Source organism: Macaca fascicularis, chromosome 17, assembly GCF_037993035.2.
Source record: "Macaca fascicularis isolate 582-1 chromosome 17, T2T-MFA8v1.1".
Classification (NCBI taxonomy): Eukaryota; Metazoa; Chordata; class Mammalia; order Primates; family Cercopithecidae; genus Macaca; species Macaca fascicularis.
In genome coordinates, this window is record NC_088391.1 from 27,272,203 (window position 1) to 27,299,596 (window position 27,394).

At 43.0% G+C, this 27,394-nt stretch overlaps 1 long non-coding RNA gene across 1 annotated transcript in view; it reads right to left on the reverse strand.

The window, feature by feature from the left end:
- Nucleotides 1-5,853: 5,853 nt before the first annotated feature.
- LOC135968105 (uncharacterized) overlaps nt 5,854-27,394 on the reverse strand; it is a 29,008-nt gene continuing 7,467 nt past the window's right edge. The window contains exons 2-6 of the long non-coding RNA XR_012426949.1: nt 22,367-25,087; nt 17,339-17,401; nt 12,222-14,733; nt 10,468-10,564; nt 5,854-6,967 (exon numbers count right to left, since the gene is read on the reverse strand). This is a non-coding gene — a long non-coding RNA (uncharacterized lncRNA). The remainder of the gene's footprint in view (nt 6,968-10,467; nt 10,565-12,221; nt 14,734-17,338; nt 17,402-22,366; nt 25,088-27,394) is intronic.

Below are 27,394 nucleotides of genomic sequence, written 5' to 3' on the forward strand. Positions count from 1 at the left end.
CACCAGTGACATTCACGTCCTGCTCCTTGACACTGTGAATATGTTAGGTCACACAGTAAAAACAGATAGTTGCTAATCTACTGATTTAACTGACTGACAGATGGGAAGATTATCCTGGTTTTTCTGAGGGGGATCGAAGTAATCACAAGGATCCTTAAAAGCTGAATAGGGAGGCAACAGAGAGATCAAGAGAGATAACAGCATGAGAAGGATTCAGCTCCACATTGCCAGGAAATGGGGCCACAAGCCAAGGGATGTGGACAGCCTTTAGAAGTTGGAAAAGGTTGGCTGGGTGTGGTGGCTCATGCCTGTAATATGGGGTGGGAGGATATGGGCTTTGGGAGGCCGAGGAGGGTGGATCACAAGGTCAGTTCGAGACCAGTCTTCCAACAGAGTTATGTTGTAACCCCGTTTCTATTAAAAATACAAAAAATTATCTGGGTGTGGTGGCAGGCCCCTGTAATCCCAGCTACTAGGAAGGCTGAGGCAGGAGAATCTCTTGAACCTGGGAGGCGGAGGTTGCAGTGAGCCGAGACCGTGCCACTGCACTCCAGCCTGGACGACAGAGCAATACTCTATCTCAAAACTAAAAAAAAAAAAAAAAGAAGTTGGAAAAGGTGGCCTGGCCCAGTGCCTCATGTCTGTAATCCCAGCACTTTGGGAGGCCGAGGCAGGTGGATCACCTGAGGTCAGGAGTTCAAGACCACCCTGGTCAACATGGCGAAACCCTGTCTCTACTAAAAAAATATTAAAAATTAGCCAGGCGTGGTGGTGGGCACCTGTAATCCCAGTTACCCAGGAAGCTGAGTCAGGGAGAATTGCTTGAACCTGGGAGGCAGAGGTTGCAGTGAGCCGAGATCGTGCCACTGTACTCCAGCCTGGGTGACAGAGCGAGACCCTTGTCTCAAAAAAAATAAATAAAATAAAACAAAATAAAAAATGTTGAAAAAGGCAGGAGACAGATTACTCTACTCTAAAGCTACCAAAGAGGCACACATTGCTGCTGACACCTTGATTTTAGCCTAGTGAGACTTCTGACCTCCAGAACTGCAAGATAATAAATTTGCATTGGTTTAAACCACTAAATTTCAAGTAATTTTTTTTTTACAGCAGAAACAGGAAACTAAAACTCATGACCAAGTTCTCAAATTTTGTTTTTCATTAGAATGCAAGAAAAGGAAAGTAGAACTTAAAAGTCTGGCAGATTCTCCATTTTGTTGCAAGGCCCTGCAAGTCACCCCAATATTTTACTTTTCTTCTGTTCAATAGACAAAGAAAATTGTATATTTAAGGTGACCAGGCTTATTTATCAGACCAAGTTTTTAGCACAGTCTGATAGGATTGTGGTAAGATCCAGGATCCATATTTTAAAAATCTCCCTAGGCGTCTCTAATATGCAGCCAGGTTTGCAAACCACTGGGCTACAATTTAAATTCTAACCGACATAATTACGAGGTGGTTGCGTTCCTAGAGAATGAGTACCGGTGGGTTATCATTAATCTGGGAGGACAGAACACAGGTGATGAAGATTCTCATTCCGTGACCTGCAGAACGGAATAGCCCGCATGTGAATTCAGTGCGAATGTGGCACCAAATGGAAAACAGGCGGAGGAGGGCATTTTAATTTATTAATGAGGGTTGTTAGGATGGAGGGTTTGTTGATTCTGAGGGCAGGTGACAGCAGGCTGAGGAGGTGCCAGAGGAGTTGCTGGGAGTTGAGTGCAGTTCAGAGAAGGCAAATGCAGAATAATATACCATCTGTAACAGGGAAGAACACAGCACAATAGCCAGCAGGGCTGGGGAAGACCTTGCAAAATTAGCAAAGTGTCTGGAGACAAGGTCAGTGGCAGAGTAGAGCGGGTGTTAGGGGGTGTGAGGGGATTCAGGAGGGCCACTTGGCCTGGGCCTCTCATTCACATATGTCCTAAAATTTAGACTCCTGACATCTCTCAGTATCTGATAAGGTGTTTGTTAATGTAAAAACGTGCAAAGCATGCCAGTTTAATAATTTCATTTTCGAAACGTTTCCTTTGTTAATGTACAGGGAGCCTGAAAACATGAGGCTAGAGGCCTAGATGTCTCAACTTCAAAAGTCCATGGTGGCCCACAAGATCCATTCAGCCCTGCAGTTTATGAAGCAATCCTAAGTGGACCCCCATAGGATATTTTTGGAAGGACATACCAAGAGCAATGCGGGTCTGTAGTGATCTGGGCCAGGAGAGTTGGAATCCAGACAAGAAAAGAGATTTGCTTTTTTTTTTTTTCCTAAATACAATTTTAATAGATCTTTTTTTTTGTTTTCCTCTTTTCCTCCCAGAGTTATACCTGCACTTTATCCAAAATGTTAAACAAGTCTTGTTATAAAAAAAAAAAATAGCAGTCCCTTAGTCTCTCCTCCCCATTTTCTACACTTTAACCTTTTAGATAATTCTTTCAGTATTTGCTTCCAGGTCTCTACATTAACATGCTTGAAATGCTGTTCCTTGATTTTTCAACTATAGCCATTAACTGATTTTTCCCCCCGGTAGAAGATTAGGATTTGGTGTCTTTCCTCCTGCTGTCCTAGTGGGATACACTCATCCTTCCCCATCTCCCATCCTTCCAACAGAGTTATGTTGTAATGCTGGTAACGTGAATGTTCAATGTGTATATTAGAGCAATAGTCACAGCTAAGCCAGAAAGCAAACTATGACCACTTTCTCTTTTCTGAACACCTTTTTTTTTTTTTTTTTTTTTTTTTTTTTTCTGAGACAGGGTCTTGCTCTGTCACCCAGCCCAGATAATTTTTTGTATTTTTTTTTTTGGAGACAGGGTTTCACCTTGTTGCCCAGGCTGGTCTTGAACTATAGGTCTCAAGTAATCCACCCACCTCTGCCTCCCAAAATGCTGGGATTACAGGCATGAACTACTGTGCTCAGACTCCTGCACACATTTTTTTGTTGCTCCTGGAGCTAATAACTGTTTTGGTTTTTGTTTGCTTCATTTTCTATGTACAGTATTTATATTTGCTGTTGGTCTATGTCTGCTGTCAAGGCATTCAGAATTTTCAGATATTCTAATACTTTCACCAGTCTCCTAAAAAAAAAAATCTCTCCCATAGCCTGTAGCATATGCTCTAACCTGCATGTGAGACATAGCTCTTATCTTGGAATCTCCCTTCACCAGCATCCCAGAGATTCTCTTGCCTCATTCCTGTTTGAACTTTGGAGTCCTCTTTCTTAGTTTATTATTTTGACATATGTTTGGGGACATCCTAAGGCAGGGGCATGGAATATAAATTCTCAAGAACGTGGATGTCAGAAAATGTTTATTTTTACTCTACTCTCACACTTGATGGATTATTTGGGCCAACTATAGAATTCTAGAGTGGAAACCATTTTTCTTGAGAATTTTGAAAGCCATTCCCATCTGGCCTTCAGGGTTGCCATTGAGAAGTCTGATGCCATTCTGATTTGTCATCCCTTAGGTAGGGCTTGTTTGTTCCTCTTCTTTGGAAGCCTGTAGCATCTGTCCTTTGTCCTCACTGTTTTGAGATATCACACCGGTGTGCCTTAGTGTGGGTCTGTTCTCTTTGTGCTGGCATTTGGTGGCCCTTTCATTCAAAAAATGCATGCTTGTTAGTTGTGGGAAATTATTTCTTTAATGACTTTTACTCCTCTGGTTTTTCTGGTCACTCTTTTTGGAAATCCTATTTGCAATATTAAACCTTCTGTTCTGTTTTCCTGATTTTTCTTTCTTTTTTTTTTTTGAGACAGTCTTGCTCTGTTGCCCAGGCTGGAGTGCAGTGGTGCAATCTCGACTCACTGCAACGTCTGCTTCCCAGGTTCAAGCAACTCTCGTGCCTCAGCCTCCCAAGTAGCTAGAATTACAGGTGCCCACCACCAAGCCCAGCTATATTTTCCTGATTTTCTTCTATTTCATTTGTCCATTTATTTTCTCTTTTGGTCTAATTTCAGAGAGATTTTCTTTTCTTTATTTCCTAACTCCTACTGAATTTTTAATTTTGTTATCATATTTCTAATTTCCAAGAGGTCTTATGTGTTCCCTGAATGCTCCTTTTACTAACGTTATATTCCTTTTTGATGGTTATATATCTTACCTCTGAGGATATTAATTAGAGGATATTTGACATTTTCTTCAATCTGTACAGTCTCTCTTTCCTTGAAGTTGCTTTTTCCTATTCATCTTGGTCTCTGTTTTTCATGTGAGAGGTTTTCCTCAGTGTCTGTTAAATCTTGATTATCTGTTAATATTTAAGAACGGAGCTAAAAAGCTGAGTAGAGATTTTGAACCAATAGGACCTTGTTGGCCGGAAGCTTCACAACATGTTCTGGCTGGGTTATTTGGCTGCAGGACCCACACAGTAGTGCCTTTAAATTTTCACTCTTGGGGACATCAAATTCCCCTTAGAAGACTCTTCTGGGTTCATGCTCGAAGGATATAATTCTGGCCACCAGTATCATGGGAGCTCACTGGGAAAAGATCAGTGGGTCTCAGTGTCTGTCCACTTAATTTCTCAATTTCCAGCACAGCACCCAGCCCTCAACTCTGCCCAGTGTCCTCCTATGTGAGGACCTTCTGTCATAGACTCTGTGGTGGGGACAGGCTACTGACCTGGTTGTGCAGAGAGGGGAGGGACCTGAGAGTCAAACTGCTTCCTAAACAGACTTTGAACCACTCCTGGTTTTAGGATGCCCCACATCACTTCCAGGAACCCGGCGCTGCCAATTCCTGAGCCTTTGTGGGATTTTGGTTGGTTTCTCAAATTTCCTCACTACTGACTTAGGATTCAGTGTTCCTAGGTCTATTGTATTGTTGGCCACACTTCTTACTTTCTAGCTTTCAAAATATTGTTGCTATAGGGAGTTGAAAAAAAATGTTGTTGCTATCATTTCTTCCCTTTTTATCAGAAGGAAGAAAAAGGAGATTGTGTGTGTGTCTGTTCTCCATCTGCACCTGGAAGTTGGGAGATTTACTTATCACTCTTTAATTTTTTTCTGTTGTTTTATTGTTTAATCAATGTTTTGGTTACCAACTATTAATTATCACAAAATGTTTTACTTTTTTTTTTTGAGATGGAGTCTCTCTGTTTGTTACCCAGGCTGGAGTGCAATGGTACAATCTCAGGTCACTGCAACCTCCACCTGCCGGGTTCAAGCGATTCTCCTGCTTCAGCCTCCTGAGTAGCTGGGATTACAGGTGTGTGCCACCACGCCCAGCTAATTTTTGTATTTTTAGTAGAGACGGGGTTTCATTATGTTGGTCAGGCTGGTCTCGAACTCCTGACCTTGTGATCCGCCCACCTCAGCCTCCCAAAGTGCTGGGATTACAGGAGTGAGCCATGGCACCTGGCAGGGATTGTTTTGCTTTTTAAGATAATCTTGTTCATTTTTTTCAAAGCAGCTATGAGAGTAGAGCATGTAAGAACTGAAAAATAATGATCAGCCTTTAAGGCTTTGAGTGGTTCCCAAGTGCTGAGCTCTGTCATATCTGCATGTATATTTACAAAAGAGACAGCTATGACCAACATGGAGAAGGTAATGTACCCACAAACGATGACACAAGACCAATAAAAAATAACACACCTATAAGCAGGAAATGAAGTCGGTCACAATGAGTCATCATCCGTTGTGTGAAATTTCTTAGGTTATTGTTACCTCAGTCCAGAGAAGAGTTTTCAAATCAGTTGGATACGAGTTATCCCACTCATAATGAATCTTCTGAAGCCATTAGTTGTTTCTTAATTTTTTGATTGTACATTTCAGCATACCCTCAAATATGTAAATGTATTTATTTGCAGGTTATACATGTCATATCAATATCAGTACAATGCTAAAATACAATTAAGTAGAGATCTTTTAAAGGATGAGATAGAAAATAAAATTAGAAGTTCTAAGATTTTCCCTCTTTACCTCAGTGGATCATCTTACACACCATGGAATTTTCCACCATGATGAATACCCAAACACTTAGAAAAGGTTTTTGAAAGATTCCTACTCAGACCCTACCTAGGCATTCTGAATCAGAACTTCTGAGGGTAAGGTCCTAGTGAGACAGCCAAATGCCTAGGCAGGTAAAAAGGGGTCCCCGGAGAATCTCTGACCCTCCCCACAAGTGTTTACATCAGATATTTTTGTGTGGATGAAGGAACCTGCCCAGGGCCTTGTCTGAGCATGCCCGCATGAGCCCTGGGGGAGCAGGGTGGAGCCACAGACTCGGAGAGGAGCGTGGGATTAAGTCTGTGAAGTGGGGAGCCTGTTTTGCTGAGGATTTTTTTCATTTTTCCCTTTTCACCCAGTAAAATCCTGCTCTATTCACCCTTCAATGTGTCCACGTGCCTAATTTTCTTGGTCATGAGACAAGAACCTGGTTTTAGCTGAACCAGGAGCAAAATTCTGAAACACTAGCAAAGACATTTTGAAAAAGTTTCCCTGCTGATTCCCATGTGCACCTTTGGTTTAAAAATACAATTCTAAAGATATAAGAATTAGAACCCCTAAAGGCCAGGCGAGGTGGCTCATGCCTGTGTCTCACGTGTCTGTGTGAAGAGACCCCCAAACAGGCTTTGTGTGAGCAACAAGGCTGTTTATTTCACCTGGGTGCAGGCGGGCTGAGTCCGAAAAGAGAGTCAGCAAAGGGTGGTGGATTATCGTTAGTTCTTACAGGTTTGGGGATAGGCGTGGAGTTAGGAGTTATGTTTTGTGGGCAGGGGGTGGATCTCACAAAGTACATTCTCAAGGGTGGGGAGAATTACAAAGAACCTTCTTAAGGGTGGGGGAGATTACAAAGTACATTGATCAGTGAGGGTGGGGCAGAAACAAATCACAATGGTGGAATGTCATCAGTTAAGGCTATTTTCACTTCTTTTGTGGATCTTCAGTTGCTTCAGGCCATCTGGATGTAAACGTGCAGGTCACTGGGGATATGATGGCTTAGCTTGGGCTCAGAGGCCTCACATTCCTGTCTTCTTATATTAATAAGAAAAATAACATAAAATAGTGTTGAAGTGTTGGGGCAGGGAAAAATTTTTGGGGTGGTAGTATGGAGAGATAATGGGCAATGTTTCTCAGGGCTGTTTTGAGTGGGATTAGGGGCAGTGTGGGAACCTAGAGTGGGAGAGATTAAGGTAAAGGAAGATTTTGTGGTAAGCGGTGATATTATGGGGTTGTTAGAAGGAGCATTTGTTGTATAGAATTATTGGTGATGGCCTGGATGCGGTTTTGTATGAATTGAGAAAAGAACGGAATAAGACAAGGAGAAAAACAGGTATTAAAGGACTAAGAATTGGGAGGACCAAGGACGTCCAATTAGAGAGTGCCCAAGGGGGTTCAGCATAATTACTTGCTTGGTTGGCACAAGTTTAGGCTCTATCCTTGAGTTTTTTTATGTTGTCATATACCATGCCAGATTGATTTAGGTAAAAACAGCACTCTGCATTTAAAAATACACAGTCCTCTTTTTTTAGCAGTCGAGGCCTCGATGATTTTGGAGGAAAGAGAAATGCAAAGCCAGCAATTGTTTGTTAAAGAAGGATTAGAAATGGCTAGGAGAGAGCGACTGAGACTGATAGTGTGGTGGAGATGGCTTGGGAGAGGTAGAGGGTAGCATAAGAACCGGAATGAGAATAAGAGTAAGTATAAAAGTAAAGAATAGGACTTCATCAGGGTGAAAGTATCAGAGGGTACCTTGCCACTGAAGATCTTCTTTTTTTTTTTTTTTTTTTGAGACGGAGTCTCGCTCTGTCGCCCAGGCTGGAGTGCAGTGGCGCGATCTCGGCTCACCGCAAGCTCCGCCTCCCGGGTTCACGCCACTCTCCTGCCTCAGCCTCCCGAGCAGCTGGGACTACAGGCGCCCACAACCGCGCCCGGCTAATTTTTTGTATTTTTAGTAGAGACGGGGTTTCACCGTGGTCTCGATCTCCTGACCTTGTGATCCGCCCGCCTCGGCCTCCCAAAGTGCTGGGATTACAGGCGTGAGCCACCGCGCCCGGCCTCCACTGAAGATCTTCTATCCACTTTAAGAGAGACTTAAGGGTGGCGATTTGAGGTAAAAACAGGAGCCACTAAATACCAAGAGCCTGAGAAACTGCTTGGGTGATTTGACTAATAAAGGCTGGTCTGTTATTGCACTGTATAGAGGTGGGAAGGCTAAACTGAGGAATTATGTCTGACAAAAAGGGAAGAAATGACCGCGGTGGCCTTCTCAGACCCTGTGGGAAAGGCCTCTACCCATCCAGTGAAAGTGTCTACCCAGACCAAGAGGTATTTTAGTTTCCTGACTCGGGGCATGTGAGTAAAGTCAATTTGCCAGTCCTGGGCGGGGGCAAATCCTGGAACTTGATGTGTAGGGAAGGGAGGGGGCCTGAACAATCCCTGAGGGGTAGTAGAACAGCAGATGGAACACTGAGAAGTGATTTCCTTAAGGATAGCTTTCCACCATGGAAAGGAAATGAGAAGTTCTAAGAGGTGGGCTAGCAGCTTGTAACCTACATGGAAGAGGTTATGAAATGACAATAGAATAGAATAGGCCTGTGAGGCTGGAAGGAGATATTTTCCTTGGTCCAAGAACCATTTGCCTTGTGTGGGAAGAGATTGACAGGTGGAAGTTTCAGTGGGGGAGTAGGTGGGAGTGACCAGATGAGAAGGAGAAAAACCGCCATGAGGGATAGAAGTTGGAACGCTAGCTGCTTTTTTAGCTACCTTATCAGCATAAACGTTGTCCTGAGTGATGGGATATGATGCCTTTTGATGGCCCTTGCCGTGTATGACTCCAGCTTCCTTTGGAAGTAAAGCGGCCTTGAGAAGAGTTTTTATTAAAGATGCATTAATGATGGAGGACCCTTGTGTAGTGAGGAAAGCTTTCAGCCCATAAAACAGCATAGTGGTGAAGGATATGGGGTCAGTATATTGACACGTGGTCCCTTTGCAAGAGTGAGGGCCCAAGTTAAGGCAATGAGTTCAGCTTGCTGAGAGGTAGTGGAGCAGGGCAGGCTTAATGATAGATGCAGAAGATACTATAGCATAGCCTGCCTTTCCTGGTGTGTGGTGATTAGGCCTGGTGGAACTGCCATCGATAAACCAAGTGTGATTAGGGTGAGGAACACGAAAGAAGGAAATACGGGAAAATGGAGTGAATGTCAGGTGGATCAGAGAGATACAGTCATGGGAGTGGGGGCCAGCCTAAAACGGTAAGGTTAAGTTGTTTGGACAGAAAGGCTACAGGGCGTGGTCCTGGCTCTTGTGTAAGATATTGACCGCACAGCCCTGTACTTTGGCTGTGTGTAATGGAAAGGGTTGGGATGAGTTAGGGAGAGCCAGCGAGGGGCAACTTCTAGGGCTGTTTTTAAGGAACGGAATGAGGAGTGGTGAAAGGATTTAGGATCTATGGGGTCAGCTAGGTTTGCTTTTGTGAGTTTACATTATAGTTTATTCAGGGTGGCAAAAATGGGTATCCAAAGGTGGAAGTACCTAACCATGCCTAGGAAGGAAAGGAATTGTTGTTTTGTAGAAGGGGTTCAGGTTTGGGAGATTAGCCAGACATGATTAGCAGGGAGAGCATGTGTGTTTTTATGAAGAATTGTGTCGAGATACGTAATGGATGAGGAAGAAATTTGGGCTTGACTGAAGTAATGGGGAATGTCCGTGAAGCCTTGCAGCAGTATAGCCCAGGTAATTTGCTGAGCCTGATGGGTGTCAGGGTCAGTCCAAGTGAAAGCAAAGAGAGGCTGGGATGAAGGGTGCAAGGAATAGTAAAGAAAGCGTGTTTGAGATCCAGAAGAGAATAATGGGTTATGGAGGGGTTGTGGAGGGAGGTATTGAGGATATGAGAGTATTATGGCTTTGGCACCATGGGGTGGATAGGCAAACAATTTGGTTGATAAAGTACAGATCCTGAACTAACCTATAAGGCTTGTCCGGTTTTTGGACAGGTAAAATTGGGGAATTTTAAGGAGAGTTTACAGGCTTTAAAAGGCCATGCTGTAACAGGCGAGTGATAACAGGCTTTAATCCTTTTAAAGTGTGCTGTGGGATGGGATATTGGCGTTGAACAGGGTAAGAGTGATTAGGTTTTAATGGGATGGTGAGGGGTGCATGATCGGTCGCTAAGGACGGAGTAGAGGTATCCTATACTTGTGGTTTAAGGTGGGGAGATACAAGGAGAGGATGTGAAGGAGGCTTTGAACTGGGGCAAAAGGTAGCACCGAGGTGTAGATGTAGCCCAGGAATAGTAAAGGAAACAGGTAATTTAGTTAAAATGTCTTGGGAGCTGGGCAGGTGGGGAGAACTAAAAAGGAGTGCATTAAAGAATGTTGTCCAAGTTGGCACCAGAGTTGGGGAGTTTTAAAGGGTTTTGAAGCTTGGTCGTCAGTACCCACAACAGTTATGGGGGCAAGGGAAACAGGCCCTTGAAAAGAAGGTAATGTGGAGTGGGTAGCCCCTGTATTGATTAAGAAGGGGACGGACTTACCCTCCACTGTAAGAGTTATCCAAAATGTCTGTGATGGTCCTGTAGGCTTCTGAGGCGATTGGGCAGTGTCAGTCTTCAGCCGCTAAGCTGAGAAGATCTGGGAAGGAGTTAGAGAGCCTTGGGCGAGAATTCCAGGAGCTCTGGGAGTGGCTGCCAAGTGAGTTGGACAGTCCGATTTCCAGTAGGGTCCCGCACAGACGGGACATGGCTTAGGAGAAATCCTGGGCTGTGGGCATTCCTTGGCCCAGTGGCCAGATTTCTGGCACTTGTAGCAAGCTCCTGCAGGAGGAGGTTCCGGAGGAACCCCTGGCAGCTGCAGGTCAGGCATTTGGAGTTCTTGTGTGCTGGAGATGTGGCTGGGGTTTGTGTCACAGTGGAGGCAAGGAATTGTAACTCAGAAATACATTGCTACTTGGCTGCCTCTACTTTATTACTGTACACCTTGAAGGCGAGGTTAATTAAGTCATGTTGTGGGATTTGAGGGCCGGATTCTAATTTTTGGAGCTTTTTCTAATGTCGGGAGTGGGATGGATAATAAAATGCACATTGAGAATAAGATGGCATTTTGACCTTTTAGGGTCTAGGGTGGTAAAGCGTCTCAGGGTTGCTGCCAAATGAGCCATGAACTGGGCTGGGTTTTTCATATTTGATGAGAAAGAGCCTAAATGCTAACTGATTTGGGAGAGGTTGGATAAAGAAAAAGGAGCATTAACCTTGACTATGCCTTTAGCTCCAGCCACCTTTTTAGGAGGAAGTTGCTGGGCAGGTGGGGGAGGGCTAGTTGCAGAATGAAACTGTAAGCTGGACTGGGTGTGAGGAGGGGAGGTGATAGAAGGATTATAGGGTTGGGGAGCAGAGGCTGAGGAAAAATTGGGACCTGGCTTGACCTGGTGAGGAGCAGCCTGGGAAGAAGGGGAGAGGTCAGATGAGTCCGTAGAAAAGAAAGATTCAAAGGACTCAGAGCGTGAGGTGGAGATGCAAGGAACAGACAGGAGAGAAAGAAGAAAGATTTGGGAAGAGTCTCATTAGGAGCAGAGACTAGGGAGGGACCAAGGTGTAAAAGAATGCCTGGACGTCAGGCACTTCAGACCATTTGCCCATTTTTCGACAAAAATTATCTAGATCTTGTAGGATAGACAAATGTCAAGTGCCATTCTCTGGCCACTTGGAACTACTGTCGAGTTTGTACTGGGGCCAAGCGGTACTGCAGAAAATAAGATGCTTAGATTTTAGGTCAGGCAAGAGTTGAAGAGGTTTTAAGGTCTTGAGAACACAGGGAGAAGGGAGAAGAAGGAGGAATGGAGGGTGGAAGGTTGCCCTTAGTGAAGGAGGCAAGTTTAAAGAGAAGGGTAGTGACACAGAGAAGGGGGTTGGGTAGCAGTCCTGGGCCGCAACGTGGGTGAGCAGCCAAAGCAGGCGTCCCCGCAATTGACTTGCCACCAAGGGAACCTGGATGAATGATCAAGGCAGGCGTCCCCACGGAGATGAGACACCAATGGAACATGGGTGAATAGTCAGAGAGGCGTCCCCGCAATGATTAAACACCAAGGGAAGGCTGCCTTCCCGAGTCCGTGACCGGCGCCGGAGTTTTGGGTCCCGGGATAAAATGTGTCTCCTTTGTCTCTACCAGAAAATGAAAGGAATTGAAATTAAGAGAAGGGAGAGATTGAAGGGTGGCGCCAAGACTGAAAGGAGAAAGAGGTTGGGGGGATAGTGAGAGAGGTTGGAGAAAAGAATAAAAAGAGACTGCTTACCCGATTTAAAATCGGTGAGATGTTCCTTGGGCTGGTTGGTCTGAGGACCCGAGGTCGTAGGTGGATCTCTTCACGGAGTGAGGGTGAGGACAGGGTCTCCTGAAGGAGTTCCACTGACCCGGGTTTTCGGCACCAAATGTCCCACATGTCCGTGTGAAGAGACCCCTAAACAGGCTTTGTGTGAGCAACATGGCTGTTTATTTCACCTGGGTGCAGGGGGGCTGAGTCCGAAAAGAGAGTCAGCAAAGGGTGGTGGATTATCATTAGTTCTCACAGGTTTTGGGATAGGTGGTGGAGTTAGGAGCAATGTTTTGTGGGCAGGCTGTGGATCTCACAAAGCACATTCTCAAGGGTGGGGAGAATTACAAAGAACCTTCTTAAGGGTGGGGGAGATTACAAAGTACATTGATCAGTTAGGGTGGGGCAGAAACAAATCACAATGGTGGAATGTCATCAGTTAAGGCTATTTTCACTTCTTTTGTGGATCTTCAGTTGCTTCAGGCCATCTGGATGTAAACGTGCAGGTCACTGGGGATATGATGGCTTAGCTTGGGCTCAGAGGCCTGACAGCCTGTAATCCCAGCACTTTGGGAGGCCAAGGTGGGCGGATCATGAGGTCAGGAGTTCAAGACCATCCTGACCAACATGGTGAAACTCTGTCTTTATTAAAATACAAAAATTAGACAGGTATGGTGGTGCATGCCTGTAATCCCAGCTACTCGGGAGGCTGAGGCAGGGGAATTGCTTGAACCCAGAAGGCGGAGGTTGCAGTGAACCAAGATCACGCCATTGTACTCCAGCCTGGATGACAGAGCCAGACTCCATCTCAAAAAAAAAAAAATTAGAATCCCTAAAACACTGAACATAGTAGTCAAATGGCTACTGAATGCAAAGATCAGGCAATTAACACTGGGAAATGTATAGTTCAATAGAGTATCTGGATCATCATGTGCCTCAAAAAACACTGTCCCCCTCCCAACTCCATATTTTTCTTCCTCTGTCTCTGTCCTTTCCTTTATATTTTATTTATTTATTATTATTATTTTTTTGAGACAGGGATCTCTCTAAGTTGCCCAGTCTGCTCTCAAATGATCCTCCTGCCTCGGCCTCCCAAGGTGCTGGGATCACAAGTATAAGCCAACGTGCCTGGCCTCCCCTCAATTTTAATATAACTTGAACTCTACTATTACATGCATAGATATTCATTATAGAAAATATAGATAAGCAAAAAAGAAGAAAATAAAAATGAATTCATAATTCCAAAATAATGAAAATGTTTATTCATAGCCTTCGAGGTATTTACACAAACATGTATTTAAAAGGGAATCAGTGGGGGGCGGTGGCTCACAGGTGTAATACCAGCACTTTGGGAGGCTGAGGTGGGCAGATCACCTGAGATCAGGAATTTGAGACCAGCCTGGCCGGCATGGTGAAACCTCGTCTCTACTAAAAATACAAAAATTAGCAGGGCATGGTGGCAGGCATCGATAATCCCAGCTACTCTGGTGGCTGAGTCAGGAGAATTGCTTGAACCCAGGAGGAGGAGGTTACTGTGAGCTGAAATCGTGCCATTGCACTCCAGCCTGGGAGACAAGAGTGAAACTCGGTCTCAATAAATAAATATAAAAGGGAATCATACTGTACGTGCCATTTTTAACCTGAGTTTTTTCACTGTGTAATTATGTATTTTTTCCGAGATAATGAGAGTGAAAGCTCTGACAGAGCCAGGAACAGTGGCAAGAATGCTGATCGGCAAAGAGCAGGTGGTGAGATCAGAAACTCCCCCACTAACCTGCTGAATTGCGATCCTCTCCCTCATATTCTCTTCCCTCTATCTTCTGATCCTCCCTGACTTCATGTCTCTCCTTCTGTTTGCCTTCTACATGCTCTTTCCCTTTCTCTTTTCTTTCACCTTCTACCCTCAATTCTCTCTACTAAAGCAACCGAGGCCTTCAGGACAAGGGTTAATATTTAATAGAATTAAACTTCCTGCTGATTTGACAAGGGATGCATAACCAGGAAGCTGGAGCGACAGCTGCACCCTCCTCTGAAGTGGGGATTTTCTGAGCAAGCCCAAGCAAGAGCCCTCTGTTCTTTTTTTTTTTTTTTTGAGACAGAGTTTCATTCTTGTTGCCCAGGCTGGAAGGCTGGAGTGCAATGACATGATCTTGGCTCACTTCTCCTGCCTCAGCCTCTCAAGTAACTGAGATTACAGGCATGCGCCACCATGCCCGGCTAATTTTGTATTTTTAGCAGAAATGGGGTTTCACCATGTTAGTCAGGCTTGTCTCCAACTCCTGATCTCAGGTGATCCACCCACCGTGGCCTCCCAAAGTGCTGGGATTACAGGCATGAGCCACCACACCCAGCCTGAGCCTTCTGTTCTTGATGACTGTTATTTCCACTCGGGAGCCCAAATTAAAGTTCCTTATTTGTCTCAGAAGCAAGGTGTGGCTAGAGGCAGTGGGGTACCCAGGTTGTCAGGAAGAGCCATGTCAGGACGATTGCATTTCTGGAATTGAAACCAACGGAGAGATGGTTGACAGATGGTGAGGACTGAGAAGGAGGCAGGCATGAAAATCCAGAACAAACCAGTTGCAGAGCTTCCACACTGGTGTTGCAAAACCGGTCACAGAAAGCCAGTTCCTCTTGCTTTAGGTGGCGATAATCTTCTACATGCTGGTTACCTCAACCCCACTGACAAAGACATTTCCACTTGTAGTTATTAATCCACTGGTAGTGAGGAAACTACCAGTTTGAAAACTTTGAAATGAACTTTGAAAACTTCATTGGGCTGGTGTGAAAGAAAGTCAGCGCTTTCTACTACACTAAAGCCAAATTGTGTTTTTCAGAGGCCGTGGAAAATTACTATTTTCATTAAATGCAAATTGTTGCCCCCAAGCCAGTGACATTCTAAGGGATGAAACTGTCATTGGCTTTATTAAGTAGGAGAGGCTACTTTACTCAGCTCTCTAAAGGCACTCTGCTGTGGAAGGTTCTAGAAAATGAGTGGAAAGTGACTCATTCTCCACCCTCATCCCCAAAACCAAAACTCCCCCTGCGGCAAAACACCCCCTGAAGCAGCAGGAGTTTATGGATTATCCTCAGAGTGGGGGTGTAGCACGTGGGCCACTAGATGCTTCAGGGGGCAGCAATTAAGTGCTTCGCCAGGGACATTAGTCACAGTGGGTGGGACCCTCCCTGTCATCCTGCAGAAATGGGAGCCAGAGAAGCTGGTAATAGCTGAAGAGAGGGAGGCCCCATTCCCTACAACCTCTCCCTTTTCCCAGCACAGCAGCAAGTACTTAATATGTACAAGCACTTAGCATATGTACAAGGTCAGAAAGGAGGTGAAAAATAGGGAGAAGGTGTTTTGACATAAATATTTCCAGAAAGGATCTCTTAAGGAAGAGCATCTCTGGCTCACGGCAGAGTTGAAACTTAAAAGATTAAAAAAAAAAATTATTCGAGAAAAACTAGAAAATTTTTTCCTTGGCCGGGCACGGTGGCTCAAGCCTGTAATCCCAGCACTTTGGGAGGCCGAGACGGGCGGATCACGAGGTCAGGAGATCGAGACCATTCTGGCTAACACAGTGAAACCCCGTCTCTACTAAAAATACAAAAAACTAGCCGGGCGAGGTGGCCGGCGCCTGTAGTCCCAGCTACTTGGGAGGCTGAGGCAGGAGAATGGCGTAAACCTGGGAGGCAGAGCTTGCAGTGAGCTGAGATCCGGCCACTGCACTCCAGCCTGGGTGACAGAGCGAGACTCCGTCTCAAAAAAAAAAAAAAAAAAAAAAAAAGAAAATTTTTTCCTCCTCCTCACCCGGAGAAACAAATCTCTACTTGTAGTAGCACCTGAAGTTTTACCATTAGTGACTCATTCCTTCGTGAATTGCAGGAGACTGGTATTTAAGAGGTCTGTATTGAAATGCAAATATTTGTGAGACCTGCCAATAATTTTCGCTAGCATCAGAATCCTTGAGATGACCTCAAATACAGATTCCTGGTGGCATAGACATGCATACTTCGTCCCCCTAGTCCTCACTACAACCATGGCCTTCAGCCAATAGATGGGTTCTCCAGTTCTCTGGCTTCTGATGGGACCCTGATGTAGTTAACTTAAGTTCTTGCCTTTGCAGGCTAGAAAATGATTTCCACTGTGGCGACAGTTTGGCTACCTCAATCAGAATGGACCCTTTATAGTTAAAGATGAAAGCAATGGAAAACTGTAAATAGTTGGGTTTTTAAAATTTTGGCATGTCAAAATGGAGGGCGGCTATACAGGAGTCAACACTGTCACCTTCCTCCACTGAATCCATGGCCCCTTCCTATATCTTGTCTCATTCTTTTCTCCTTGATTTCTCTACAATTACATTCTCTTTCTCCTTTTTCTCCTACCTTTCAAGACACAGACATATTAGGAATGCAACTGTATTTGTCTTATATGTACTTAATCATTTAATACTTTCTTTCCACAACATAGTGAGAAATAAAATTCTAAGCCCCCAACTGATTGAATGGACTCTTGGCCAAAGGAGCCCCAAAGAAACCTTGGAAGCTGAATTCATGGCCACAATCTGACACCTCCTCCCTCGATAAAAGTCATTAGGTTTCCTTCTCTAAGTTCTAAACAGAAACCAGTCCTTTCAACAGGCTACTAGCCTGTCTTCCCAGACACAGAACAAAGACAAGATGAGGTTAATGGTTCCTTCATCACTCCCCAAGACCACTGCTTCCTCTATTCCCCTTTTCTTCAACGCTGGCCTTATCTGATATGAAATGTAGATTTTGGGAGCACTAATTAAGTCTCACAAATACATTCTCATTGGTCTCACTGCCGCCCCTCATCCACCCCTTTTAAAAGAAAATGAAGAAATACTAAACTTCCTGAGAATCTCTTTGGAAAAAACAGCCACAGATGCTTCTGTGACTCATGTTTTTTCCCGGGCACGCCCTCACACTGGCTCAAAACCTGGATGATTTGAATCTTAGGCTTCAATCACTCATTTTGGTTTTCAACAGGTTTAATATTTTACTTGAGAATAGAATCGTGTCAGTGAGTTGGCTATTTTTACTCAATGGGCTTAGCAGCTATGATAGGGGAAAAAAGGCCTTACCTCTGTTTTGTGATGTTAAGAGTGAAGGGATCATTGACCAGGTGCTGAGAGCCACAGGGCCACCTAGAGTGTCAGAGGGTAACAAGGGTGAGTTGGGGGTTTGAAAAAACAAGACCAAGGACAAGATCTCCCTCCCTCTCAGACTGGCAAAAGAACAAGTTAAAATCAGACCTGACCAGTGAGCCCTGGTTAACAGTCCACCCTGGGGCAGTGGCAAAGACTCCACAAGTTGCTCTCTACTCACCCCCTCCATAAGATTTCCTCAGGTCGGGAGGGCATAGGGACCCAGGGTTATTCTGCAGAGTTGAGACAACCATAATGTGCCTCTTCTACCTGTTGGCCTCCTTTTCCCCACTTCAATACATACACGTGAAATTAAATGAAAATTAACACCAAGGACCCCACAAAGGGTAAAGAAGCCACTAAAAGCCAAGAAAGCAGAGTGTGTGGACAAAAGAAAGGGGAAGTCACTCCAGATTCTCTGGGTTGATAGGTGTAGCTTGGAAGACTAAGTTACTGATATTTTCAAGCCTCAGCTGGCCAAGCCCTCTTCTCCCCTAGATGGGGATGCCTCCATGAGCTCCAACAGGCAGCCTGGCCGACCTCCCAGCTCTGCTCAGTTGCTTGGCACCCCACAGAGTAGAGAAGGTGAAGCCCATAATGAACACACTGCCCTGGCCACTTACTTCCCCCAACCAAAGAAGCCCTTGTCTCCCAGTCCTAGACCATTTCCGGAGACCAGCTTGTGACACAGCCACAACCTCTGGTCACTCTGTCAACTATCTGCAGTTCCTCCTTCTTCCTTTCCTCTCTCCCCTCATAAACAATGACGGTTGATGTTTCCACTAGCTACAGATGCTGATGCCAAGATTAGCTGTGGTCAAGATGATATTCTCCATCCTCCAAAACAATGACCAAAATGTCTTATTTTATGGCTAGGAGTTTTACTTTCTTTCCTATGAAATATTTAATATATTTTCACTGTGCTCATTTTTGTTCTGTGTGGTGATAGTTAATAGCAAAACTTATGCTACCCAACCAAGAAATAAACAAGGAACTTCTTGATCACAGGAGGAACTAACTATGCAGCTGAAAGCAGAGGTGCAAAAAAGAGCTTTTTCTATATTTGATTCCTTTTCTGATTTGTATAATCTCCCCATCAAAAAAAAAAAATCAACGAATTGTGTAATTCAGTTTCTCAAGTGTCATAACAACTTGTGTTCCCTGTTCCACTCTCCCCACACACAGAATTCCTAATAAGAAATGAAAGCGCACATAGACATCTATTGTTTTAAGCAGGTAGCTATATGCCTCTGCTGCCGTTCGCCAAAGACAGGGCAAGTTCTCATTTGTGTAAAGCCCAGATACCAATACTTAACAGCTTTCTCTTCTATAAGTTAAAATCTAAAAAATAGAATTTCAGAACAAGGGAGGAAAATATGAATATTACAACACATAATATTGAGGCAACCATAGTCTCATGGGAAAAAAAAAAACCAGGATAGAACCCAGATGATGCAGAGTTTTAAATGTAAAAATAAAAGAACAAAAGTAAGAGAGAAAAAATGGTTTTTTAAAAATACGTTTTGGAGGTTGGGCGCGGTGGCTCACCCCTGTAATCCCAGCACTTTGGGAGGCCGAGGCGGGCGGATCATGAGGTCAGGAGTTCAAGACCAGCCTGGCCAACAAGGTGAAACCCCTTCTCTACTAAAATACAGAAATTAGCCAGGCATGATGGCAGGTGCCTGTAATCCCAGCTACTCAGGAGGCTGAGACAGAATTGCTTGAACCCGGGAGATGGTGGTTGCAGTGAGCCAACTGCACTCCAGCCTGGGCGGCTGAGCGAGACTCCGTCTCAAAAAAAATTTTTTTGGAGTCAGGAGGACCTTTCTAAGTATTACATAAAACCAAAATGCCATAAAAGTCTGATAGATTGAACAATATACTTTTCTTTTTAACTTCCAGAAACAAAGCCAAAAAAAGACAAATGACAAAATGAGAAAAATGTGTTGGCAACTCTCATCACAAACATGTAATTTCCTTCAGATAAAAAGAGCTCCAAACTTAATACTCTAAGAAAAAGACCGAAAACCCAATAGAAAAAAAAAAAAAAAAGAAAAGAATACAAGTAGATAGTTTACAAAAAAGGAAATAGAAGTGCCTCATAAACATGTAAGAAAATGTTTTTGTAAGTTAATTTAAATAATTCAATTTTACTGTATTTAAATATAATTTAAATTTAAATTACACTAATATATCATTCTTTGCCTATCAGATCGACAAATTGCAAAAAGTTTGATAATGTACTTTGCGGGCAAGGCTGTGAGAAAACAAGCATCTTACCTGTTGCTAGTGAATGTAAACTGATACCATCTTACCAGAAGGCAATTTAAACAGTATCTTTTATTTTGCAAATGTATATAACCTTGACCTGAAACTCTACTCGTAGGAATTTATCTTATAGATATGCCCGCATATATGAAAAAGCAAGTACATAGAAATTTATTTGCAACTGCTCTGTTGATTTGCAAATAGATTATTATGCAGAACTGAAGAAGAGACTAAGGAAGTTCTCCATGTACTGGTATAGAATGATTTTCAAGATGTTTTGTTACATGAAGAAAAGTAAGGAGACAGCAATGCTTGTGTGTGTGCATGTATATGTAGGTAACATGTGTGCAAATGCATTTAGAAATATTCTAAATATTTATTATTATTGTATAACTTTCTAAAGGTATATTTTAAAAATCCATTCACTTATCTCTAGAAAAGGAAATTGGACAGCTGGGGACAGACAGGGAGACAGATATTCTACTGTATATCTTTTTGTATGTACCTTCTGCATTTTGAACCATGTAAATGTATTACTTTCTTAAAAATAAATAAAATATTATGATTATTTTATTTATTTATTTATTTATTTATTTATTTATTTTGAGATGGAGTCTTGCTCTGTCACTCAGGCTAGTGTGCAGTGGCGTGATCTCAGCTCACTGCAACCTCTGCCTCCTGGGTTCAAGTGATTCTCCTGGCCTCAGCCTCCGTAGCAGCTGGGATTATAGGCATGCACCACCATGCCTGGCTAATTGTTGTATTTTTGTAGACATGGGGTTTCACCATGTTGGCCAGGCTGGTCTCAACCCCTGACCTCAAGTGATCTGCCTGCCTCGGCCTTCCAAAGTGCTGGGATCAGAAGTGTGAGCCACCATGCCCAGTCTAAAAAGAAATATATTATTATAATGAAGAATAAATAAAGAAGCAGTAATACATGAGCTTGAGTGAGCTTCAAAAAGGATGAATAGGATGGTGGATTTTATGTTATGTAAATTTTACCTCAATTTAACAACAAAAAGGAGAGCAGGATTGCAACAGGGAGCTAAAGGCGAAGCCTGTCCTTCCTCCAGTGCACCTCTCTCTTTGGCATGGCTCTACTAATGATGTGCTGATCAAGGCTGAACAAAAGATGCCTCCCCACCACAATAAAAAGCATGGATTTGTATCATTTGCCAATTTGTATCAATTGTATCAATTCCCACCAATGAACATGGAATTGGGACAAAATGCACATAATTGGCTCCTGTGAGCCAGTGCAATTGAGACCCAGGACACCACTGGCATTTACCCAGTTACTGAAACCAGAACCTGGGAAACATTCTCGATTCTTAAACCTTTCCTCTCTCTCCCCTCACTACCCATGGTCTGCTCAGTAGCCATTGCACTCCTCCCACATCAGGTAGAAGCCTTGTAATTTAGGAATGGATCCTGTCCCCAGGTGGTCTAACCCAATATATATGCTGCCACCCATTGATATGCAAAGACATTTATCCTTTGGGATAGCCAGCTGAATCCTGGGCCACCTGGAGGCCCAGGGTGCTTGCTTTGAGTCATTCCAATCTGCCAGCTATATAAGCATTATTATTTGTTGAAAAGATAGGGAGGCTTCAGACTAAGGGAATTATAGTCATCTATTCCCCTCACAGGTGACTGACTCAGGACCTCAGTACTAAGTCATTTAGTGCATGCTATTCCCTAGTCACAGAGATTAGCCCAAATGTGGACTCATGACTCAGTTCAGGCCAATGAGATGTAATAAGAGGTTTGCTGGAGGTCTCTGAAAAATTTCCTACTCTTCAGAGAGTTGCAGGAAGAGATAATTTCTCTCTTCCTTATACAGAAGATGAGATCTGGAACTGCCACCACCATCTTAGCAGGCAGCCTAAGCACAAACCCCTCCCTGAGAGGCAGGAGGGCCAAGTACATGGCCAGAGCCAGACACTCCAGCCTATGTTTGGACTTCCCATGCTGTAGGCCAATACATTTCCTACGTTTAAGGTAGTTGGATTTAGATTTTCTTTCTTGCTGTTGAATGCATCTTAAGCAACACAGTTTTGACCTATTTGTGCTGGTTTATTTTATGTGTCAACATGGCTAGGCCAGTTATTCAAACACTAACCTGGGAGTTACTAGTAAGGTTTGTAGGTGTGATGACATCTACTTAAAATGACTTGAAGTAGATTATCTTTGCTAATCTGGGTGGGCTTCATCCAATCAATTGAAAGTTCTTAAGAGAAAAGCAAGTTTCCTTGAAGAAGAAAAAATTCCACCTGCAGACTGCAGCACCAGCTCTTGCTCGAGTTCCCAGCCTGCTGGCCTGTCCTACAGTTTCAGACTTGCCTAGTCAGTCCCCACAGTCACATAAGCCCACTCCTGTCACAAATCTCTTGCTCTCCTTCTCTCTGTGTATATATATATGTACATATATATATACACACACACACACACACACACATATATATATATATTTATATACTGGCTCTGTTTCTCTAGTCTAACCCTGATCAATGCACTTCTTTTTTTCCTTTATGATACTTATCTCAATTTGTGATTATATACTCTGCATTTATTATGTATATTCCAATATTCACAGTTAGACTATAGGCTTTATGGACATATGTGAGTAATTCCAGAAGTAGAATTTCTGGTCAACGATTATACACATTTGGAAGATGAAAAATATTGCTAACTTACCATCTTCAGAGGTTGTACCAATTACACTCTTACTAGATTATAGCCTTCACGTCTTTTGTATTACTATGTGTTTCTGGCACATAGTAGGTATTCAATAGATACAAACAGATGGGATTCTAGGAAAAGAAACACAAATTAAGGCAAAGAGACATAAAGGTATGCTACATTGGGAAGTTTTTTGTTTGACTAAACCACTTTTTCTTTTAGTTCCCCTTTCCTCTACAGGTGACTTGAAAATTCGGAGTAATTCACAATCTGGTGCTTACTCAGCAGCAGCAGGCAGAACTTTGAGTTTGGGGTAAGCCCTCAGTTTGAACACAAACTCTGTGACATTCAAGCTGTCCAACCTTGGGCAGATCCTTAGCCTGTATCATCCTCAGCTTCCACATCTTTGTGGAAATGAAGCTGATGACCTTCCAGACTGGAGTGAAGATCAGGAGATAAAACATAAAGCTCCTGGTCCATTATGCACTGTGGACATGGGGATTATCATAAGGTCCTCCCTGCAAATTTGGGAACAGAAAGCAACAATGTGCTCTAAAAACAATGTAAATTGAACACATAAAGCACCGGGGCAGAGACATAAGGTGACCATGAGGAGACAAGCAGGATACCAACCAAGCTGAAGTTGGTAAAACACCTAAAGGAGGATATGACAACTAGAAGGGGATTGTCAGACACAAAGCCTAGAAAAAGCAGAGTCAGAGACAAAGTGAGGCTGTGCCTCCGAAGGCATGTCCCATCAGTCCCCAACATTCAGTCCAAAAGGTCATTCCAATCATGAGAACACATCCATCTGTCTGCCTGAACTTAATACTGTTCTACTTTTGAATTACATAAATAGCTCTTTTTGTTCAGATTCCACATTGACCAAAACCTTTCTGATAGTTTGGGGTCCTATCTGGCCTGTCCACAGGGAGTTTTCTCTGGTCAGGCTCACCTGGCCAACCAGCTCTCCTGACCCAGCATCCCACTCAAACACCTGTGTTCTCTTTTATTTTAGAGGTTAGACAGGACAATCTGATCCAGATGGGGGAGGAAATTGCAATCATGTTTTTGTCTAATTCACAGCTCTAATTAGGGGATAAAAGAAAAGTAGAGCATGAGAAAAAATTGTCCAAGAGCTGGAAAATTTGTAAAAGCACCCACATCCCTATGGGGAAGGCACCCTTGTGAACTTTGCCTCTACAGCTAAGCTGACCTCATACCAACTCTGCAAGGAAGAAAGGGCAAGGACTTTACATTGTATTTATTTATTTACTTATATCCAGCTTATTCCTTAAAGGACTTAAGGCAAGCAGGCTTTAAGGGCCATCTTCCCTGACTAGTGACAAAACTAAGTGATAAAAAGAAGTTTGTCCAGAATCACATACTTTTTATATAAAAGTCCAGAAACCAAACCCTGACTTTCTTAGTCTAGGTTAAAGCTCTTGCCAAAGAACCAAACTGAAGATGAGAAAACAGTGCGTTTGTTCTAAACAGAGTGCTGAATTCAGAAGACTTAAGGATGGGCTTTAGACTAGGACTGAAGTTTGTAATCTGTGATTCAGTTTTTATGTTTTTGTAATTTCCTTATTCCAGTCTTTTGAATTCTTTTAGATTTTTTATTTATCGTAAAGTAGAAGATTTTTGATTCCAGCCATAATAGAGTAGCTTATATTGAGCTAACCCTCCCATTGAAAACAACTGTAACCGATGGACTAAGTATATAGCACATTTGAAGGCATTGGAGGGCAACCAAGGCAGATGATCCCTAAGAGAAGGGAGGCACATCAAAGGGATCTCGATAATCACCCTGGCCCAACTCACAGGTCAGGGAATAAAGTAAGTGGCGGTTCCATTAGGCTGAAGAGACAGATTGGAGTTCAAAGCTGCTCAAGTGGCTGCGACTTGATAGTAAAATCTCAAGGAGGAGAGAGTTGCAGAGAAATAAACCCAAAAAGGCTACATGCAATCTCTCCTTGAGATGTTTTCAAACTCCTAAGCTGAGCAAGCACAGGCAGAGACTGCAGGAGAACCAAAAGAAAAACAGGAGCTGGGAGGCTGAAGAGCTGGGCAAAGAATTTTGCAGCAGCGTGGTACTGAGGAGATAGAAAAACAAAGCCCAAACTCTTGGTTGAAACCCCAAGAAAGACCTGTGAATAGTCACTGCACTCCAGGCTAGGCAACAGAGTGAGACCCCATCTCTTAAAGCTGATAACCAATAAGTTAAAACAAGAGAGGAAAAAAAGGAATAATAAAAATACTTGATTCTCTCCCCGCAAAAAGCAAGAAAGGAGAAATAAAGAACAGAAATAGAAACAAGTTAACAATATAATAGAGTTAAACATAAATATTTCAATAATTACATTAAATGTTAATGGATTAGTACCCCAATTAGAAGATCAGAATTACTTTTAGACAAAAAAGAAAAACACATATTCTGTTTACAAGAGACTCAATTTAGGCTGGGTGCAGTGGCTCACACCTATAATCCCAGCACTTTAGGAGACCAAGGTGGGTGGATTATTTGAGGCCAGACGTTCAAGACCAGCCTGGCCAACACGGCAAAACCCTGTCTCTACCAAAAATATAAAAATTAGCCAGGCATGGTGGTGTAATGTCTGTAATTCCAGCTACTCAGGAAGCTGAGGCAGGAGAATTGCTTGAGTCAGGAGGCAGAGATTGTAGTGAGCCAAGATCACGCCACTGCACTCCAGTCTGGGCGACAGATGAGATTGTCTAAAAAAAAAGAAAGAGAGAGAGAGAGAGCGTGAGAGAGACTTAATTTAAATAGAAGACACAAAGTTTAAAGAAAAACAATGGAGACTGGGCACAGTGGCTCACGTCTATAATTCCAGTACTCCTGTACTTAGGGAGGCCGAGGTGGGTGGATCACTTGAGGCTAGGAGTTCACGACCAACCTGGCCACATGGCGAAACCCCATCTCTACTAAAAAAATACAAAAATTAGCTGGGTGTGGTGGCACAAACCTGTAGTCCCAGCTACTCTGGAGGGTGAGGCAGGAGAATCACTTGAACCTGGGAGGTGGAAGTTGCAGTGACCGGAGATTATGCCAGTGTGCTCCAGCCTGGGCAACAGAGCGAGACTCACTATCAAAAAAAATAAAAATAAATAAAAATTAGCTAGGCATGGTGGGCACAGGCCTGTAGTACTAGCTACTACAGAGGCTGAGGTGGTAGGATCGCTCTTGAGCCCAAGAGGCCGAGGCTGCAGTGAGCCATGATCGTGTCACTGTACTCCAGCCTGGGCAAGAGAAAGAGACATACCCTGTCTCAAAAAAATAAAAGAATAGAAAAAAAAAAACCCATGCCATGCCAACAGTAACCAAAAAAAAAGCTGGTATAGCTATATTAATTCAGACAGCATAGACTTTAGAGCAAGAAATATCTCTGAAGAGGGACATCTCATAATGATAAAAAGATCAATTTTTTGTACCAATTTGTAAATTTAAATGTACCTAAGAATTTATAATTTGTAAGTTTAAAAAAAAGAATGTTTCCTAGCGTGGTTTCAATACATATTAAGCAAAGTTGTCAAAACTAAAAGGAGAAATAGATAAATCCACCATCATTATTGGAGATTTTAACACTTGTTTCAATAGATGATAGAACAAGCAGACAAAAAAATCAGTAAGGATATGTAAGATTTGAATAACAGAAGTAACTAAATTGACCTAATTGACATACATATATAGAACGTGACAAATGCAGACTAAATACTGTTTTTCAAGAGCATGTAAATACTTATCAAAATGGACCATATGCTAGCGCGTAAAGCAAGTCTCAAAAATTTCAAAGGACTGAAATTATATAGTGTGTGTTCTCTGACTACAATGGAATCCAACTAAAAATCTATAACAGGAAGATAAGTAGAAACCCCTCCCCACAAGTGTTTGAAAATCAATCAACAGATTTTTAAATAGCACATAAGTCTAAGAAGAAATAGCAATAAATTAGAAAATATTTAAAACTAAATAATAATAAAAATAAGACATCTGAAAACATCTGAGATACAAGGAAAGAGGGGTTAAAAGGCCAGGTGCGGTGGCTCACGCCTGCAATCCCAGCACTTTGAGAGGCTGAGGTGGGCTTGCCTGAGCTCAGGAGTTCAAGACCAGCCTGGGCAACATGGTGAAACTCCATCTCTACTAAAATACAAAAGATTAGCCAGGCGTGGTGGTGTGCACCTGTAATCCCAGTTACTTGGGAGGCTGAGGCAGGAGAATTGCTGGAACCCAGGAGGTGGAGGTTGCAGTGAGCTGAGATTGCACTACCATACTCCAGCCTGGGTGACAAGAGCCTGACTCTGTCTCAAAAAAAAAAGAAAAACAAAAAAAAGAAAGGGTCAAAAAGAAATTCATAGCTTCAAATGTATACATTTGAGAAAAAGAATGATTGGAAATTCACATGATTTAAGCTTCTATCTTAAGAAGCTAGGAAGAGAACAGCAAATTAAACCCAAAGGAATTAGAAGGAAGTCAGTAATAAAAAGATAACAGCAGAAATCTTTGAAATAGAAAACAAATATGCAATAAAGAAAGTCCATAAATTTGAAAATAAACTGGAGGCCAAGTGTGGTGACTTACGCCTGTAATCCCAGCACTTTGGGAGGCTGAGGCAGGTGGATCACTTGAGGTCAGGAGTTTAAGACCAGCCTGGCCAACATGGTGAAACCCCATCTCTACTAAAAATACAAAAAATTATTCAGGCATGGTGGCGTGAGCCTGTAGTCCCAGCTACTCAGGATGTTGAGTCAGGAAACTCACTTGAACCTGAGAGGCAGAGGTTGCAGTGAGCCAAGATTGCACCACTGCACTCCAGCCCTCCAGCCTGGGTGACAGAGCGAGACTCTGTCTCCAAAAAAAAAAAAAAAAAAAAAAGGAAAAGAAAAAGAAAAAGAAACTGGAGATGATGCTTCCACTTGTTTCTTAGTCAAAGCTTGTTTTAGTTTTTGCTTCCACATCTGTACATTTTATTTCTTTGTCTTGTCCTATCGCACTAATAGGACTTCCCATACATTGTTGAA